This window comes from Ischnura elegans, chromosome 4 (genome assembly GCF_921293095.1).
Source record: "Ischnura elegans chromosome 4, ioIscEleg1.1, whole genome shotgun sequence".
NCBI classification, from domain to species: domain Eukaryota; kingdom Metazoa; phylum Arthropoda; class Insecta; order Odonata; family Coenagrionidae; genus Ischnura; species Ischnura elegans.
This window is the reverse complement of record NC_060249.1, coordinates 30,536,908-30,555,981: the sequence shown is the minus strand read 5'-3', so window position 1 is coordinate 30,555,981 and position 19,074 is coordinate 30,536,908. Positions and strand designations below refer to the sequence as shown.

Genomic DNA, 19,074 nt, shown 5'->3' with positions numbered 1-19,074 from the left:
AGAATTTACATTTAAAATTTTTAACTATTTATCAGTTGCAGCATTTTAATTATTAGCAGGGTAATTGCAAGTAAGAGAATTTATTAGAATGCCATGAGTAGGTATTCATAAGAAATAGACTGGCAGAGCTCCACAAAAGAACATCTCGTAGATCATTGCCTTTACTTTACTCTAATATGCTTCTGTTACACCAGACCAAGCTTAACATCATTTTCTCTTCGCAATTAGTATCATAAAAAGAAATGAGCAGATCTAAATTTAAAATAAGTTTCTCAAGAAAATTCTCGAGATCCAGACAAGAACTCTTCGGCTGCATTCTTTTTTTGTGACGAAAAACCTTTGATGAGAATGCATTGGCGCCACTTTGTAATATTCTACGGACAGAACGAAAGGGAGAAACGGAGCAAATTTAGAGAGAGAGAGAGCCCCATTCAACCACCCACGACGGCTCCCAGCGGCCGCCCTCTCATATATCGACGGACACTTCATTACGGCGGGAACAGCGGTCGAGTTTTTTCCCTCCGCTGCAAGCATAAAACGCCAGAAAGGGGGCTTTTTCTTCTCTGTTGCTGAGCTGGGGAACGATAAGAAAGGGGGAACGAGGGAAAAACTAAATGGGATGAAAGGACTTTGAAAGAGAAGTAGGATGGGTGAAGGGAACTCGGGCATGAAAGAAATAAAATAAAGAATGGAGGGTCTCGGAGGATGGGGGGATATCTAGAGAGGGAATAAATATAAGGGGATGAGTTGAAGAGTAAGCGGTGTGGGGTAGCCTGGGCGGTAGCGTAGTGGCATGGTCTGGCGAGGCAGACAGAGGTAGGAGGCTTCACCCTTCTGTTATAGCTGAGGGGGATGAGGTTAGATGAAATGGTTCGCGAGACCAAACAAAAGTCGGCGCCACATCATTTATCAGAGATAAATACAAGTGGTAGGAGGTAGGGTAAAGGGTTTCCCCAGCCCCTTTTCCAGCGTTGGGAGGAAGATGAAGAAGTTGGAGGGGGATGAGGGAACGAGGAAAACTTGGCGAATGAGGAGTGGGGTATCTCCCATCTCTCGTGAGTTTCCCGAGAAGGTTGCGGAGGCTCTGGGGAGAGAGAGAGCCCATCGTATAAATTAGTGTCGGATGAAAGGGCTCACAGCAACAGGAAGGCTCGGAGAATGGCTGGGGGATGAGAGGTTTAAAAGAACATGGGCTGAGTGGCGGTGGATCAAAAAGATTGGGCGAAAACTTGGTTTAAGTAAGGGTGGGGAAGAAAAGAGGAGATACATTTGTTATTATAAAGGAGCCTCGTGGAACATGACACAATAAATATGGACACGCACACAAGCTCCGCGTGATGTAAAGGGCAAGGCGATTTACGACGCGCTACATCCCACTCAGTTTGAATAACGCCACTCTCGAGGCCGAAGATTAAACAGCGCCCGAGCTCGGAACTCCCGAGAAAAATTTATGAGCTGCACAACTAATGCGTTATGACAAGGTGTAAAGAAAAATAAAATGTTTTCAGCGCCATTAGAATCACTGTTGCAACCGCTAGAATGAAGATTGAAAAAAGGATACGACAGTATGGAAATACATAACTAGTATTTCTGCGGGAGTAAGAAAATTAATTTGCTTTGCAGAGAGCCATGGGGAAATCCATGCAATAATTGGCTTGTTTTTCGAGTCTCTAGCTTGAAATTTTATTTATTTATTATTTTAATCAAGTGGTACACATGCAGCAAGACTGCCAATTTATAGTGCACTTATAACAACTAAAATTAAATGATTAAATAAAGTAATTATTCATTAAAATTTTAAATAAAACGAAAAACGAAAACAACAAACATTTATCCAGCTATATAGTTATTCATGCGTTAAATATGTTGAAGGCAGGTGAGTAAAATTTTTAATTCTCAGAGAGAACGGAAACATTATCACCCAGGAGGGAATTTATTGGAAAAGAAAGTCTATGGAATAGAGAGCGCTTAATTACTAACAGCCTGAGTGTAGGAATGTGGAGTAAAGAGGTATAATAGGTGTGGCGGGAAGGTACTCTGATGTTGAAGAAGGAAACAATATTAGGACTGTCGGAGTTAACCCTTTATAACCCAATGTTGCTTCCAAGCAACATCAAAAATGTTTAAAATTTAAGCTCTACTTAATAGTTATCTAAAATACCTATTATTTTGTTGTGCAAATTTTAATGACGAAATATTTAGCTGCCGGGATAATTATCATTGAGTGTAAAATTTTCAAGTTTTCAAAATGAAATATCTTGAAATTTGATTTCTTCCAGAATCGGCTCTGGGTTGGAAAGGGTTAAGGGCATTATAAATGAATTTTATGTCTGATTGAAGTCGGAGATGGGAGAGACTAGGGAGGGATAAAGAGGATAAAACTGCACTAGTAGGTGCCTCGCGGAGATTTGGGTTTCTAAATTTTACAATTTTTGCAAAAAAAAAGTTGTAACACTGTTAAGGGTGGCAAGATTAGTGGGAGCAGACATTGACCAAATTGGGGATCAATGGGTGATCACAGGAAGAGCTGAAATGCCGCAAGGCAATAAATCAAAGCTTTGGTATTTGAGGTGAGAATGCTTGGAAAATTATATCATGGACGCGGATTGGTGATTAAAAATCACTTTTTCCATTACTGATCATTACCTCGTCAGTTTTAAGACCTGTATAATCTTAATTAAGTGAATAAATCAAATGATGACCCACACTAAGGTGCCAAATAGGTTTAAAAGTTGCCTAATCTTAGTCCTAAGAATCGACTGTCTGTAAGTTTTTGAACTTTTTATCGCAAAATCCTTGAAACACTAAGTTCCCGTATTGTACAAATTGATTTGTACCTAGAGTCATCAATTATTTAAAAAAATCATCATTAGAGAGGATTAACTCCGAGGGAAAATGGTTTTGACGAACCAACGTATTGAGAATCGAAAAGCAGGCAACTATCATCTATAATTTTACTGGTAAAAGAATGTTTAAAGGAAGGCCAATAGCTTGATCGCCATTTAATTCTGCGACATATTTGTTTATTTAATGCAGTTCAAGAAGAGCAAAAAATCAATTACAAAGCACTTTTATGATATTTATTATAAATTATTTCAGAATAGTGAGCATTTTCCTGATTCTATTAAAAAAAAAACAGACATATTACAAAATTTTCGAGGTAACTAGTGAAGCGGTAAATAGATGCTTATCTACAGATATTTCACCATGCTTTTTTTTATTTTTACCCTTCGTAAATGAAATTTCGCTGACGGTAAACAGCCTCCAATTCATTGGAATGCTTTAAATGAAGAAAATTATAAAGGAAAATAATAGAGAAGCAGAATAAAAAAGGATAAAACTACTCTCAATAAATTTGGAGCCTTTGCTGCGCTTCCTAAGAATATTAGTCTAGGAATTACTCCCTATCCACACCTTCTATGTCTTGATCATCCGCTGCTCCTCAGCAAGAGAACACCACTCCAGTGAATAGAAAATGCGTAGGTAAAGAAATACAAAAATGATAAATTGGTAGGCACGCAAGGGCAGTCGAGTAAATATTGTCGTTTGTAGTGCAAAACATACCCAGGTTAACTTTTTTGAAAAAATCCAGTTTCAGTCACCTTCTAATTTTATACCTTAGAGACGAAAATAATACTGTGATATTCGATCAAGTCAGACTCAGAGCTGAATAGTGAAGATTTTCTTACAATTTTTGTCGTTCATTTTAGCCACCTTGTATTTTTCATGCACAACAGATTTGCAGCGTCCACCAATCACATGAACCGGCTATCAAATCGATGGCCACGGATAATGAAAATTTAGGCTATGTATTATTAAATGGGACAGCCCGTCATATTTTTCTTAAAAATATACTCGAATTAAATGATGGATAATTAGAGTTTTTTTACCGTTTTCAGTGCCAAGAAGACGTCGTATGTTTCTGACTATGATACTTATGATTTTTAACTAATGCTCCTCATTCCGAAGAAAGGGGTGCTGAGCCACTTAATCGTCCTTAATTACGATCCTAAGAAATCGCACTGATGTTTAGAGTTCAAGGCAGTCTCAAATATCGCAGGTCTGTAGAGATGCTTATCACTGTAAATGATATAAATGATCGTGGTAACGTCGGACGTTTGTTCTTTCCTTTCATTTTATGCAAGATACAGTTTTCTTTTTTGTCTCACTCGTGCGAGCAACTTTCCCTTTTATCTCCCTCTCAACAATCCCCATCTCCTTCAATCAATTACTCCCAAACAGTGCCAGCATCAGTATTTAAACATCAAATGTTACAATGTCAATTAACAATAAAAAACTTAAGAAGAACACGTAGCTATCAGTTTAGCAATACCTACCTATTAAAAAAATCATACCGTTCCAGTAGCCTTGTAAACGCATTTAATTTTTTTAGTTCGTAAACCACCCTACCAATACTGTAGTGCTCAATCAAGTTAGACTCCATGTAGAATAGTTAAGATATTCTTCAAGCTCCGTCTTCCATTCCAGCCATGTACTGTATCGCATGTATACAACAGACTTGCAGCGTCCCCCCTGCCACGTGGACCGCATATCATATCGAGGGGATGTCAGAGGGTGCGAGGGTGAGCGAAATACCAAATGCGGGGGCAGAGGTCGCCATAGGCCCCGTGGAGAGCAATATGTTGCCACCCACGCCGGCGAGTGCTGCGGTTTATGGCCATCCCCCACCCCCACCCCTTTCATCCCCCCCCAACCCCCACTGCCACTCGCCCCATCCACGCCCCAACGCTCCAGCAAACACCCAGGGCGAAATCCACTCCAGCCCCTCAGAGGACTCGCAAGGAGGCTGGAGTGGGGGGAAGGGATTCCTCCTTCGCCCTCCCGATAAACTTGGGAAAGGGTTCGCACATGAAAAGGCGGGTAGGGTAAACGAGGGGAAGGGTTAAGGGAGGATATATATAGGAAGGGCTGAGAGAGGTGAATCCTTAATGCGGAGCTATACCAGATAACCTCAAAGGTAGTTCTCTCGGGAAATAAACGCAGAATGAACACTTTCACCCAATATATATTGAGGAAAGATAGACTGACGAAGACAATCGTCGAGGGACAAGTGGATGGCAAGAAAGAAAAAGGATAGTCTCGGATAAAATAAATGGATCAGGTAACGAAGGATGTGGAAGAGAAGAAATACGCTATAGTGAAAAGACTAACTCGTAAGAGAACAGAGAAGAGAGCTGCATCAAACCATTCTAAGGATCATGGGCGTTCCCCAGGGGGGGAATTGCCCCCCCCCCCCACCCTAGTAGCGAACAAATTTTCCTTTTGAAATGATATTAGTATAAAACATGGAACAAAAATAAAAATCATTCCTTTTTCAAGCAAATAACTATAAAAACTAAGAAATTGCGGTCATAATGTCCTTAAAATTTTGGTTTCATTAACCTTTTCTGTGCAAAAAAGTTACAACTTGAACGACCACAGCTAGTTTTGACCCCCCCCCCCCATTAGTTTCTGATTCTGGGTACGCCCATACTTAGGATAGTTGACAAGTGATGATAGTGATGATGAAACGCAGATAAGCCAGAGGTATATATTACGGGTCCTTTATAATGAGTCATTTCATGCCTAATATTTTACAAAAATACCGTTCCATTAAATTAATGAGGATCAAATGGATCAAATGAGAAAATAATGATGAAGTCCTAGGGAAAGTTGGTGAAAAGAGGCGTCTCGTGAAAACATTGATAAGGAGACGAAACAACCTAATCGGCCATATTTTGGTACACGATGGCCAGATGAAGACAACCATCGAAGGACAAATAGATGGAAAGAAAGGAAAAGGCAAGTCTCGTATAAAGTATATGGATCAGATGATGAAGGATGTGAAAGAAAATAAATGCACAAATTGGAAAGATCTCGTAAGAGAAATTATAGGATAGCTGCACCAAACCATTGTTGGAATCTAATTTAAGAATACCGGGAATAGCCACGGTAATTTCTTTACGGGGTCACCCGCAATGCACAAATTTTGCGAAAAACCAAAAGAGAATGAAATCATTCGCCTTAACCAGGATCCGATTTCCGGTAGTGGACCGGAGATGTCCAGAGAGAGGACTTCAGAGTCCAACAACTCTGAAGCCATCTCAGGGACCAATATGTATTTTTCCCGTTGGATTTATGGATTATAATCTTTGACATGAATAAGACTTCTCTGAATGTGTGCCAGTTGTTTAACCACCTACCGAAGAATCCTTCTCGAGTGGACTTTGGCCCTCGTCACTCCTTATTCTTTAAAGCCATCAAGAACGAACAAGTGAGAACGTTGCCCTTACACCTGACCGGAGTGGGCAGGTTTCACTTCACGTGATATGCACGTAGCATTTACACTGCCCTCTCCGGAATAAATCTTCCAAGTCATTTGAATCCTATGAGAAAAAAATACTAAAATCACCCTGAGAAAATTAAGGGAGAATTTGAATGAGAGAATTTGGTGCGTGATTTATTGATTTTGCCTTGTCTCCACGGTTGAAACTCTACAATTTTCATGAATCTTCGGGTTATACAACCAGTATTACGCAATATATCAAAAACAACAGAAGATACATGCCCAGAATAAGGCGGAATAGCGAAATAGAGTTGGCTGATAGATGACGTAGGGGGTGGGGAGAGTATTTGTCTTCTAAATCCTCAGTGGACTAGACTTTAGAGTTTGAGCTAATCGTAACATAGGTGAGAAGATGGATGAATCGACGGATAGGCAGACCTAGGTAGAGATTGAAATCTAATACGTCGCCGGTTGATGGCCAATTGATAACCAGCCTAAAACTAAACAGCCTATCACGGTGTGACTAACGGAGAGCAAAAGGGGATTGAGGATAGGAATGTAAAAAGAAAAAAGATTTCATTGTCATCAATATCAGCCATAGTCGCCTTATTGCAAATGGATTTGCTGGACTGATAGATTTGAATCTTTTAACTTGTGGGATTATAACCGATGAAAATCTCATTGGAAAGATCTGGCAGTTACCAAAGACGCCAAAAGAACTGAAGGGAGCTGAAAGCGGAGGCCAGGATTAAAATGACTTAGAGACATTTTTTCAGGCTCCGATTGTGTTTCCGGCTGCTACCTTTGAAGCTTCCGTAGACAATGAGTATTTTAAGTAATTTTAATTCATCCTCTCCTGTTCATTGATTAGTGCATTCCTCGAGTTCACCGTAGTTTGGTATAGCCTTGATACGGATATTGTGAGATGGTATACCGTGTAATAAATGCAGACCATTTGATTACCATGCCTTCTGTAAATTTTAGCATTGCTGGCAAAAACAAACATATTAAGATCACGAGTACTCGCAAAAGACATTAGCGTTTACCCAAATTTTGAAAACAAATTTATTTAAATACAATTGTATACCTGAGAGAGATATACTAACTTTAACTTTGGTGTTCTGAGATATTTGAATGTTCTACCTTGCGATGAAAATCTCAGAGTATCCATCCGATGAAAATCTCAAAGTATAGAGGGAGAGCACACAAGAAATTTTTGTAGCAAATTCCCGAAGAAGCTAGAATTCGTCAGGAGTGTTGTGGGAAGATTTCCGGGTGAAAAAGTAAAAGAGGGGTGCTATTTCACACTCGTCCGGGCATATAAAGAAAAAATTTGCAAAATATAATGGAAAGCAGTGTGATTCGTCAAAAAATGCAACGGATGTGCAGAAGGCGTTGCACAGATGTAAAAAATTAAACAATTTTCATTTTTTAATGAAATTTATGACTTCCAGGCTGGAGTAAATTTTTCGGTGATTAAATATTTGGTCCAAAAAGACAAAATATCTTTTCTCCTCGGTATTCAGGTATTGGATCCTGAAAATTAGATTATTCATGCGATAGTTGTGCTTTGCTTTAAGAATTCCAAATAAATCTATGTGCTTCTCAACTTGCATCAATTACACCGAATCGATACATATTTATAATCCCCTTCCTTAGTAATATCCCCACATTCTTTCCTCCATCGGAGAAGGGATTTTGAAATGAGGGGTGGTGGGGGTGAATAAAAAAATCCCCCTCTTCGTCAACAAGCATTCTCCGATTCGCCAGCGCTGTTTACCCTCAACTCCCCCCCCCCCCCCTGTTATCCTTTCCCACCCCTCCCCTTCCTTCATCCTACCCCTCCTTCCGCCACCCCTCCCACTCCTTGATCCCGTTTGTTGTTTGTCGTCGTGGTGGGGTGGGGGTCTCACGAGAGGGTTTTCAAGCCCTTAATCTCCCTTTCGCCTCCTTCCCTTCCCCGCGCGTCAGACAGCCACGGACGCCGCAAACACAGCATCCTATCTATCCACCATAGGGATGATGATGAAGAAGCCCTTAGTCATTCAAAACCGCGTCAAAACGCGTCACACCCTCTTTTGCGGTGAAGGAGAAATAATGATGATATCGTAAGGACTAAATAGTAGTGATATCCTTTATGTGAACAACCCAAAAGATAAAGCAAAATGAAATCTGAATAGGGTTGTTTCCTATTATTTTTTTATCGCCTACATCGAAAGATTATTACTCCTGGAGTATGTATTTCACGGTTTTAGATTTTTAAATGACGATATCTATTTTTCACGATTAAATGAAAAGTGAAAATTTTCAAGCGCGCGAAAACGCGACGGCTAAGTATGAATGCCGGGAAAACTCCCGTGTGACGTCGTTCTGGTTCCCACTGCAGCAACTGAGGTGACCTTGGGGTGAGGCTCTGAGCGCTGATAGGACGCAGGATGCTAGCAGGTAGCTGAGTACCCTGCTAGCTGGTAGCGCATGGCTTAAATAAGGATTATTAATACCTTATCAAACGAGGAAAACTTTCCGACCTTAGCCAGTTTTAATAGGTGATTATTTAGACATGTTTCCCTGAGCTATGTGCCTCATGCATGCATTGGTAACCTCAGACGAAGTAAAACTCCTATCTACTCGTATAGAAACTAGGTCCCTGTGACGTCGAGTGGAGTGCCATCGCATGGGCGCCAATCTGGCCTTTTAAAAATGAGGATAAAATTGACCCTTGCCATTCGTCTAAACCGGTTATTTGTATATTATGAATACACAAAGGGTAACGAATCGCAATCAATGCCTTTCGTTTTCTTTGATGAAGGAAACTACCCTATTATGAATAATTGTACCGGCGTGGCATGGTGGGTATCCTTAATCGTATCCATTACAAGAATCCTATCCACGAGCTGTGAGTAACAGTAATTTTATATTCAAACAAACTTAGCATTAAGAAATCGTATCCAAACATGAGAAATATCGTAAAATTGGTAGTGGAAGTGGAGTAATGTGTCGCAACCAGAATTAGGGTACATTTGGGTGTTCCAGTTGTGGAATGTGGAAGAACCATTGCTAAATGCTCGTTAGAATAGTGTATATTAGTAACTTATGGCTACAAACATGGGCGTATCCAGCGGGGTGCGGGAGGGGGCGGCTGCCCCCACCCTAGAAACAAAAATAAATTTTTTTGAAAGCGAATTTTTGAACAAATTTTCTTTAAATCAAACAAATGTGATATTAGTATTAAACATGTAACCAAAATAAAAATATTTTTTCCAAACAAGTAATTTTATAAAAACTATAAAAGCGCTGTTATAATTTACTTGAATTTTTGGTTCCATAACCCTTTCTGTGTTACGAATTGAATGACTACGGCTTGCCCTCCTCTGATTTAGATCCTGGGTACGCCGTTGGCTACAAAGGCAGTAAAAGATTCCTATTTCTTCCATAGTTTTATGTAAAATTCATTATTGTTTCCCACTAACTTTTCAAGTTTTATTGGCCGTGTCAGGTCATTTTCTGAACGTTATCTTCAATTTTCGTAATGTATTTGATTATTAATGACATTTTCTCAACGAAGACCACAATCAGGTTAGATAACTAAGATAACTTTTCTGAGTAACTCTAAAAATACTAGTGAAATACGGGAAAGGAAACACAATTTAATCCACTTTTATGCCTCCATTGATTATTTGATGGAAGACACAGGAACTGTATTCCAAGGGAGGTGAAACAAAATTCCATCATTTATCGTGAGGAGTAATACGTGTGAAAAAATAAAATAAACACTCCATCCATTATAGCTGTATGTTTTGTGTCCACTCTTTCTCGTCACTCTTGCTTGATTAATTTCCTTTTGGTGCACTGACTTGGTGACAGGGCCATGGTGCACGGCGATGTTTACCAGCTTTCGGCGCCAAAAGCGTGGAGACAACCCCTTCAATTATTGAAAGGTGGAACTTTTCCATTCACCCCACCCAAAAGCCTCGAACCCCATAAACCAATACTTCCCACCCCTTCTCATCTCACCCCTCCTACCCCCTCCCAACTTTAATTCAAAACAGCACCATAACCCCTCCCCTCATATCCTTTCCCCTCCCTCGCCATAAACTCCCCCACCCCCTCCCACTCACCCCTCCTCCCAAACCTTATTGCACCCCCCCGTCACATGCGCTGAGAATCCCTATCGATTTTCCGATACGAAACTTTTTTTTCCCCGTTTCCCATGAGTGGGGGAAAAAAGGGCGAATTCGGACCCCTACTACTCCACAGAGAGTCAGTTCCGGCGAGGATTCGGAGAAGGGGTCGTGTCATCCAGGGTTTTTGAGAGGGGACAGGGTAAGGGGGAGACCCTTTATAATACGTATGGGGTGTAGGATCCCCAAACTTACGAGGGTCCCAAAACCCTTCGGTGTAGAGAGGGATAGGGGAGGTAATGTTGAATGGCATAAGGGTCGGTTTCCTCATGGGACACTTGCATAATGCGTTCCTCGGAGCGGAAGCTTATATAGCCCGGTCACAGGGGAGAATCCACTTGCGAGCTAAGTGGATAATAAGCGGTGTTGATTACCGTATTAAAATGCCATAATTACCGTGCTGCTCCGACTCCCAACCCTCTGTGGAGATCTCTCCCACATCAACCGACCTACTCGTGCGAGGAGGGAACGGATTTGTGGGAGGTAGATTTTATTTTCTCTCTCTTCCGCACAATTTGTGCCTTGCCCACACAAAAAAGCGAAATCTGGCTTTCAGCCAGGACATGCCGTCGGCTACCTAAAAATCCCCGTAAATATATACTGTGATAAAAGGAGAAAAACCCGTAATAAGGATTCATGATAAAATATAAACTACAAAGGAATAGTAATTTTCACACCTTAATATAAGACTCCTCTAACGACCATTGTTTCGAAATTCTTTGAAATTTTATGTCATTTTCAAGGTCGTTAGCAGTGGCGTAAATATGGGGGGGGGGGGAGAATGAGGGGATGTTTCCCAACAACCAAAGACGCAGAGAAATCAAAAAATTGTGAAAAAAACTTGTCTGGATTTGATGTATAATAACTGCATTTGCTTAAAGTTAGATTTTAAGTGCCAAAATGATGTAAATGCATTTTCAGACATTATTTTTCAAAAATTTTCCTGAACTCCCCGTTCCATGGGAGGTAGTCCCCACTAACCCCCGTCATTCCCCCCAAAGCGTATCCCTAGCTACGCCGCTGGTCCTTAGTATGCATAGAATGTTGGTCGTGGAGTTTTATATTAAAGTACAGAAATTACCATTTGTAATTAATAATTTTTATGTATATGTTGCATTTCCACCAAGTAAAGCCTAAATCGATTTCATGCGTCCGTAATAAGAAGTCAACAACCCAAACGGAAGAATCAATTGAGGATTCAAGTAACCCTTTGAAGCTCAATGTTGCTTCTAAACAACATCAAAAATATATACATTTTCAGCTCTATTTAGGAAATATCTAAACTACATATCATTTTTCGGTGTGCATTTTGATGAAGAAATATTTATCTGCCACGATAATTAAAATGCAGCGCTAAAATTCCAATTTTTCAAATTGAGAAATCTTGAAATTTGATTTCTCCCAGAAGCTCTGGGTTAGAAAGGGTTAAAGTACACGAGGGATAGCCTCAAGATGATTGTCCGGTAAGGCGGGGATCGCAAAAGATTCGGGATTGAAGACGGAGACGGTGGAAATTCAGCAACCAAATATCGCTAAAAAAATTCTACCAACTGAATTCAGCTGAACTACGCCTCACCGAATAATGTGATGCCTTCTACTCTCGTCATTGGAGCGATATTATTTACGATACAGCAATTGGATTCGCAGCTCCTGCTGTTTTAAGCCCCAGTCGTTTACTCAGGCATGTTAAATATAAATAATATATATTCAGTATCGGATCCAGGATAGGGACAAGGGGGGCGTGGCTTGGAAAGTGGTCGCCCACAGTTATATTAGTAAAACTAAGTGGGGTTAAAAATTCCAGCAGTAGTGGGGGTCGGAAAGAATTGCCATTCTATCTAGTGTAAATAGGATACTCAAGGGGGCTATAGCCCCCTCATACTCCTCCCCCCTCCCCCATAGATCTGCCGCTGTATACAGTTCGATTGTTTAAAAGTCTTCTATTTGTGGATATTTTGTCATTAAAATATAAATATCTCTCCGAGATAGAGTGGAATAGAGTAAGGAGTCTACGATTTTTCATCAACTGAGATTACTTGCACCTTATAATACGTTAGATATTGATTGGAAATGTTATTTCATACTTGCTGTGAAGGTTGCTCAGGTACTCCACCGCGTATTTTCCTCCATGGCTGCCAACTTTTCGGGGTACGACTCTTCCTCCATCTGCAGGGCTGAATATCGTGGCTTGGAAATTGGTCGCCTACAGTTATATTAGTAAAAGAGAAGTATTAGTAAAAGGAGAGCAATATTTCGTCTCAAAGCGCAAGTAACTGAATTCACTGGGAAACTATTTTGACTCATATTTCATTGTATATTGCATATATTAAGTATTTCATACTTGGTTCTCCTAAAGTGGTGAACGTCAAGAATTTCAACTGCCACATTCAACATTACGGTGCTCAAATTTCAAACATCATACATTTTACCAATAAAATACATAATATGTAACAAAAAGAGATTCACATTTCGTCTCAGAGCGTAAGTAACTCAATTTACTAGAAAACTTTTTTGACCCATAGAACATTGTATATGGCTTAAATTAAATGCACCTAAAATAAATGCCTTGCACAGGTAAAAATAAACAAATTTGTTAGCTTTTATACACTCTTCAACGAATGAGAACATAATAATATTATTATCGAGCCTAATAATCCTAAATTTCCTAACCCCATTATACTAGGGTCTTAAAAAATATAATTCATTGTCAACTGACCATATGACAATGAGAAAGATGATAATAGCATAATGAAGAATATAATAATAAGTTGAGGGAAATGAATACGACAGAGGGGAAGTTGAGGAAGTTTAGTACGTAAAAGTAAATGTACGCATAAGTATACCTGCCGAAAAGATATAATCTTTTCAAAAATTTCTTAGTAGTGCCATTTACATTTTTACTAATTGCGACTAAAAATATGGCAGCGGTGGGATTCGAACCCACGCCTCCGAAGAGACTGGTGCCTTAAACCAGCGCCTTAGACCGCTCGGCCACGCTACCGCATGAACAAACTGAGGAAATAATGTCTTCAGATTATCTTTCTCTAGGCACTAATTAATTGAATGCCCTTTCATTATCTCCTCGAAATCCTCTCCTCATGTCATCTCCTCGAAATAGAGGAAAACGCATTTTTTGTTTGTTTTGGGAATATTCCATTGCAAGGTAGAATCATTAATGGAAACTAGTCATTTTCGTCCTATGGGACTGAAGAGCCAATTTGGAAACGCAAAAGTCAAATAAAAGCGCTCAACATAATTGCTGATTTAATGCGATAACCCCGGACCAATCGATGGTATGCTTTTCGGGAATCAATCCTTAGGAACATTGGTGTACAAATCATATCGAAAAAATCCACTCGACTTTATGAACCAAACCTTATCTGACCATTTTTATTGATAGCAAGAAAGTTCAAATGAGAAAACGTATGAAAAATTGTAGAAAAGAATCAATCAAAGATTTTATTTTTCCGCCCAATGACATATATTTCTTCGTTGTACTTCTAATAGGAAAAGTTAAAAAAGCGACAAAAAAACTTATGGACAGAGTTCAACATTAATCTTCGGGATGTCAAAAAAGTTAAAATTAATGGGTTAAATACAACTCCAAAAGTTATTAAACGAAAAAAATACTTTCATAGTGGGCCTAAGCATGACACGAGGAATATAATTTAAAACTTTCATGCCTCTGTCGTCAGTGATGTAAGCTGTGCGTTGATGAGTGAACCAGTCAGTCACCCAAAACACGTCGCTACATATAAAAGACACGCGCTGTTTCAATAATTTCAACTCCATTTCCTCCAAAATCATTAATTTTAGAGTTTTTAGGGTGAAAAAAATCTCCAAATAATTTCATTTCCAAACTAATTTCTTCAATCACACGAATACACAATAAATACAATTATAAAATCGCATAATCACATTTTTGAATGGATATTCCGACGTGGTCGCCTTGGAAATATCAATTTCTGATCAAAAATTAAATAAAAAACATTTGGAGAAAAATGTCAATCATCGTTACGAAAACGATACGCAAAAGAAAATGACACTAAAGAAAATGATGATACATGCCTTTAGATATCCATAGATTCAATTTTTTACCAGGATTTTGGGAGCAAATATTTCAAAAGAAATGAAATATATCGGAATGGAATTAAATGGTTTTATTATTGGGACAGCTTTTGAAATTTTGGGGTGAATACTATCCCAAACTAGTTTCACAGTGCGTCTACACAATGCCTCCTACGGATATATTTTCAATATTTTGCGATTCTATCACCGGTAGCAGTTGATCTCTGCGTTGCTATATCAGTCAGGCATTACAAGTATCAAAATATATTAAAAATATCTTATTAACTAGCGGCAATCAAACATACCATTACTATAAGTATATTTTTTGATAAATTAATATGTTGGAAATTATGTACCCACGCAACTAGCGTTCAAATTCAATGATTCTTACCACTATAAATAGCAAATCATGTATCCGTTCAGATAGCTCTCAGAGAGTTATTGGTAATATTGTTTTCAGTTATTTTTGAAACATTAATCATCCTATTCACAAACAAATATACACCCATTATGAGAATATAGCGCACACAACACATTCCAAATTAATTAGTGTTAAGTGTGATGGGTTATTCCAGTACGTACTCTTGAACATTTGCTATACTTGGTTAATTTTTTGGAAGCCATTACTTGGTTAATCTTTAAAAACCTCTTACATTTTGCATAGTGCGATACTACCCGACTTTACACATAAATTTTTATGCAAATCCTTCACTTTCACCGCCCTCACTTCCCTACTGCTCATTTTACCGGAATGAGTGGGTATCAGGATGTTATATAGGGTAAAGATGTCAAATGTATTTTTTTATTTCTATGCAGACCGTGTAAGTTTAACGATTTTTTTTCATGTGCAATTTTTACGAAGAATTATAATACCTTGAAAAGAAGAACCCAAGTTTATTAGTCTAGCAAAACATTGACTGGTACGAGAAATTAAACTTAATTAATAATAAACTTAAAAATAAAATTAAAATTAACACACCGTATCCCGAGATAGGTAAGTGATGATAATGAAGTCCTTATTACATACTTCAAGTAAAATTGAGAAGTAATTAGTGAGGAGGTAGCTTACACACTAGCACCTAATAATGCATAACACTCGGTGCCTAATCTGCTGTTAAAATTGCTTGTATTCCAAATTAAGCACAGCTTATAAATAAGCATGAAGCAGAAAATCACATCGACTGATTAACGGCGCTGTATAGTTTTAACGTGATAATTATTACCTCATCGTCGCTCTCCAAACGAGTCGACTATAAAAGCCTTTATAAAAGCAATTTAGCCCTTCGTTTTTGGCCAATAATTATCTGAATATGACATTTGCATAATTAAATTTACACCCGAGCTTGATTATCAGGGATATCTCGTTAATATGCTCGGCTGTTGAATGCAGGTGATGAGAAACATTTAATGAGGAAAAAGCGAAAAGGTATTTAATTATTTTATCTTCAAATATATTTTCCACTTTTTATTTTTGTAGGCATACATTTTTAGACACACTAGGTCATTAAAGAAAAGTCACAAAAAGCATTAGTGGAGGATATTTAAAGTAAAATAATTGAAATTAATTTCAAATTCATGCAAAATGAATTTCATCCTCAATTCAATGAATAATAAAACGGCTACAAATGTTTGATCTGCTTCATCAGATCACTTTATCCACCGACATAATTTATCTTTGATACTTCAATGCATCGGCATGCAAATTTCGCAAGCTTTGCCACAAATGCAAAAAGTTTACAATTGATTCAAACCTTTCAAAGCTGCATAAGGCAATAGTTTTTAATGCGGAAAAATCTAATTCAACTCACAATAAGTAAAATAAACAATTCAAAACTCAATCGTGAGCAAGAGAAGAGGTTAGTTAATGATCATTGAATCTACTCTTTAGGCCATGATCTGTTGTGTCATCCAATGAAATTGCATTGCAACATAGACTGAAGATAATGAGACTAACGTAATACATCTGAGTTTAATTAAAATACTAATTTAGTTCTTTTTATATTTTTCGAGTCACGTCAGAATATTCTCTTCGAGTTTAGATAATATCGTTACCATTCACCTGAAGTATCCTGGCCTCTCTATTTCTTCAGTCGTATTTTTCATCAAAAACTGTGGTTTTGGATGATTCATTTTGAAAATAAATACCTTAAATATAGGAAACATTAACAGCAATAAATATCTTAATTGCAGCTTGGGAGGAGATAAAATAGACCTAATATAAATAATTCATCCAACATAAGAATTATAAACGAGTAATGGTGGAAAAAGAACGATACCTAATCTTTCTCATAAAGCGTTAAAATATTGGAATTATATTATTAGCTTTGGTGGTAATAATAACGGTTATTTACACCCAAAAAATGCAGCACATTTAAGAGAGGTTAAAACAGTAAAAATTAAGTTTTCCTCATAAGTATCGCGTTCATGATTAATAAAAATCTCAGATGCCAGAGCTTTGATAGATTTTGGGCGCGCAACGATAACCCATTGCATGATAACACTAAAAGAGTGATTTAAAAGCCGGCGTATTTTTGCTTCTCATTTATATAGCTACATGCCCATTATCAGTAGAAATCGGAAACGCTGTTAATGTGCCACCATGATCCATGTATTGATTCTGAAAAACAGAACAACACTGCGTTTTTGAGCTCTTTCACCAATAGTTAAAGAGACTTGTATTTTTTCCGTTTCATACTGCTCGAGCTATTCTTGGCGAAATATTTTGGCGGTCCGCAACCCATTCGGAGAGAAGTTGATGACGACATCAGCTTCTTTCCAGTGGGCCACCAAGCCTCAACTACTCCTCGCTCACGCGTGGCTCTTGTTCTTTCTTCCGCCAGTGGTTATCTCGTTAATGGTAAATCTGATTGATCTTAATGGGGTCACCAACGCATATAAATAGGGCGAAATGGGTGTTTTTTTTAAATTTAAAATCATGAGAGATAAGCTAAATCGTGGAGATTATTTTTTCCAAGTAAGATATATCCAATCCATAAATCCGATTTAGTTTAAAGAGTTGCGATATCTGATTTGAGAACTATGGAATAAAACATGCAATGAGACATCCTAGCGAGTGACGCCATTAATCCCATCAATTGAGACAACGCTGCAATTCATAATTCATAACAAGGGAAGAATTACATTTTAAATCTCTCTGTTTTTGCAGTCTATTTCTTTTATTTTCTTCTCATGATCACGTCTACCATAGTACGATGGTATACGAAGGATATGATTCACGTCGTCTGAGAAAACGTCTTCGAATTTCCTAGTAAGTTAAGCTTATAATTCGATCTACGCTCCTGTAAAGATTCCCGTCTTAACTGTAACATACTGGAAACACTATACCTTTTGTCGTAACAACTCATCACAAATCTGGCCGCCCTGCGCTGTACTCGATTGATTTCAGCTATTAGCCCTACTTCGTAACAGTAATACTACACGCTGAAGTACCAAAAATCAAAAAACATTTTGATTTGTTGCAAAAAAATCTTGTAGTTGTTCGAGGAATGTAATAGAGATTCATGACCAAACAAAAAAAGCAAATTTAAATGTTTTTTTTTTCAAGTTTCTGTGAAGTTTTAATTAGTTGAACAGCAATAATGCAAAATATAAATTCGCTCCTTGTTGTACACCTACATAGCATACAGTTCGCTTTGCAGGGATACCCCACGCATAGCCCCCACGCCCGTTCGGAACTACTATACAGTCGTGGGGAATGGTGGACCTTTTTATTGACCCTTATTGACGCTATTTAAATATAAGCAATAAAGTTAGAATTGAAGATAAAGTAATTTTCTCGGCTTCGGAGCACTCATAGAAACATTAGTGTGGATAGGACGCTATCTATCATTCTTCTGGAGAACTTTAAGGGTACATTGCCTCCCACAAGGGATTTAGATGGAGTTTAATTGTTTCGTGGTCAAATAGATGTCTTTTATCGGAGTTAACTTCACAATTTTAAATTACATCCATGTTATTTTTCATTCGGAGAAGTCTTTTCCCACGATCCACGGTTAGAACTAATAAAACACGGATGCGAAGTACATGAAAAAAATTATTACGACATTGTGCATTCCAAAGGTTCATGCTAATTTTTCCATTAATTAAAAAAACACCAAACTCCTTGCTGTTTTTTTTAAAATCATTTATCCACCTTTTCTTTCATTCGCTTTTTCCACAAGGAAGCATTATCTCCTGCCCCATTTTGTTCGTAATATACAAAAATGACAAATTCAACAGCTTCAGGCGTTATATGGTGGAAGTTTGACATATTTAAATAAAGATGGTAGCACTTTTCCCCAATATTTTAATACGTGCGACGCGTTTCGGATAATAGGGCCATCATCTGGCACAAGACACTGTCTTAGATATAAACATCACCTTTATACCTTTGCGAAAGGGGTGAGAAACAGGCGTACAGAGTGGAGACAGTGAGAAAAGATACAACTTAAGAGATACGGGAAACCCAAGATAGAGGGAGGACTCTAGTCATAATAACTGTAGAATAACGACACGTGGGAGGAACCACAGAAAACGAGA

At 38.3% G+C, this 19,074-nt stretch overlaps 1 non-coding gene across 1 annotated transcript; it reads right to left on the bottom strand.

Moving 5' to 3' along the window:
- Positions 1 to 13,386: 13,386 nt before the first annotated feature.
- Positions 13,387 to 13,468, bottom strand: Trnal-aag. The gene has a single exon. It is a non-coding gene; the product is annotated as a tRNA-Leu (tRNA).
- Between the last annotated feature and the right edge of the window lie 5,606 nt (positions 13,469 to 19,074).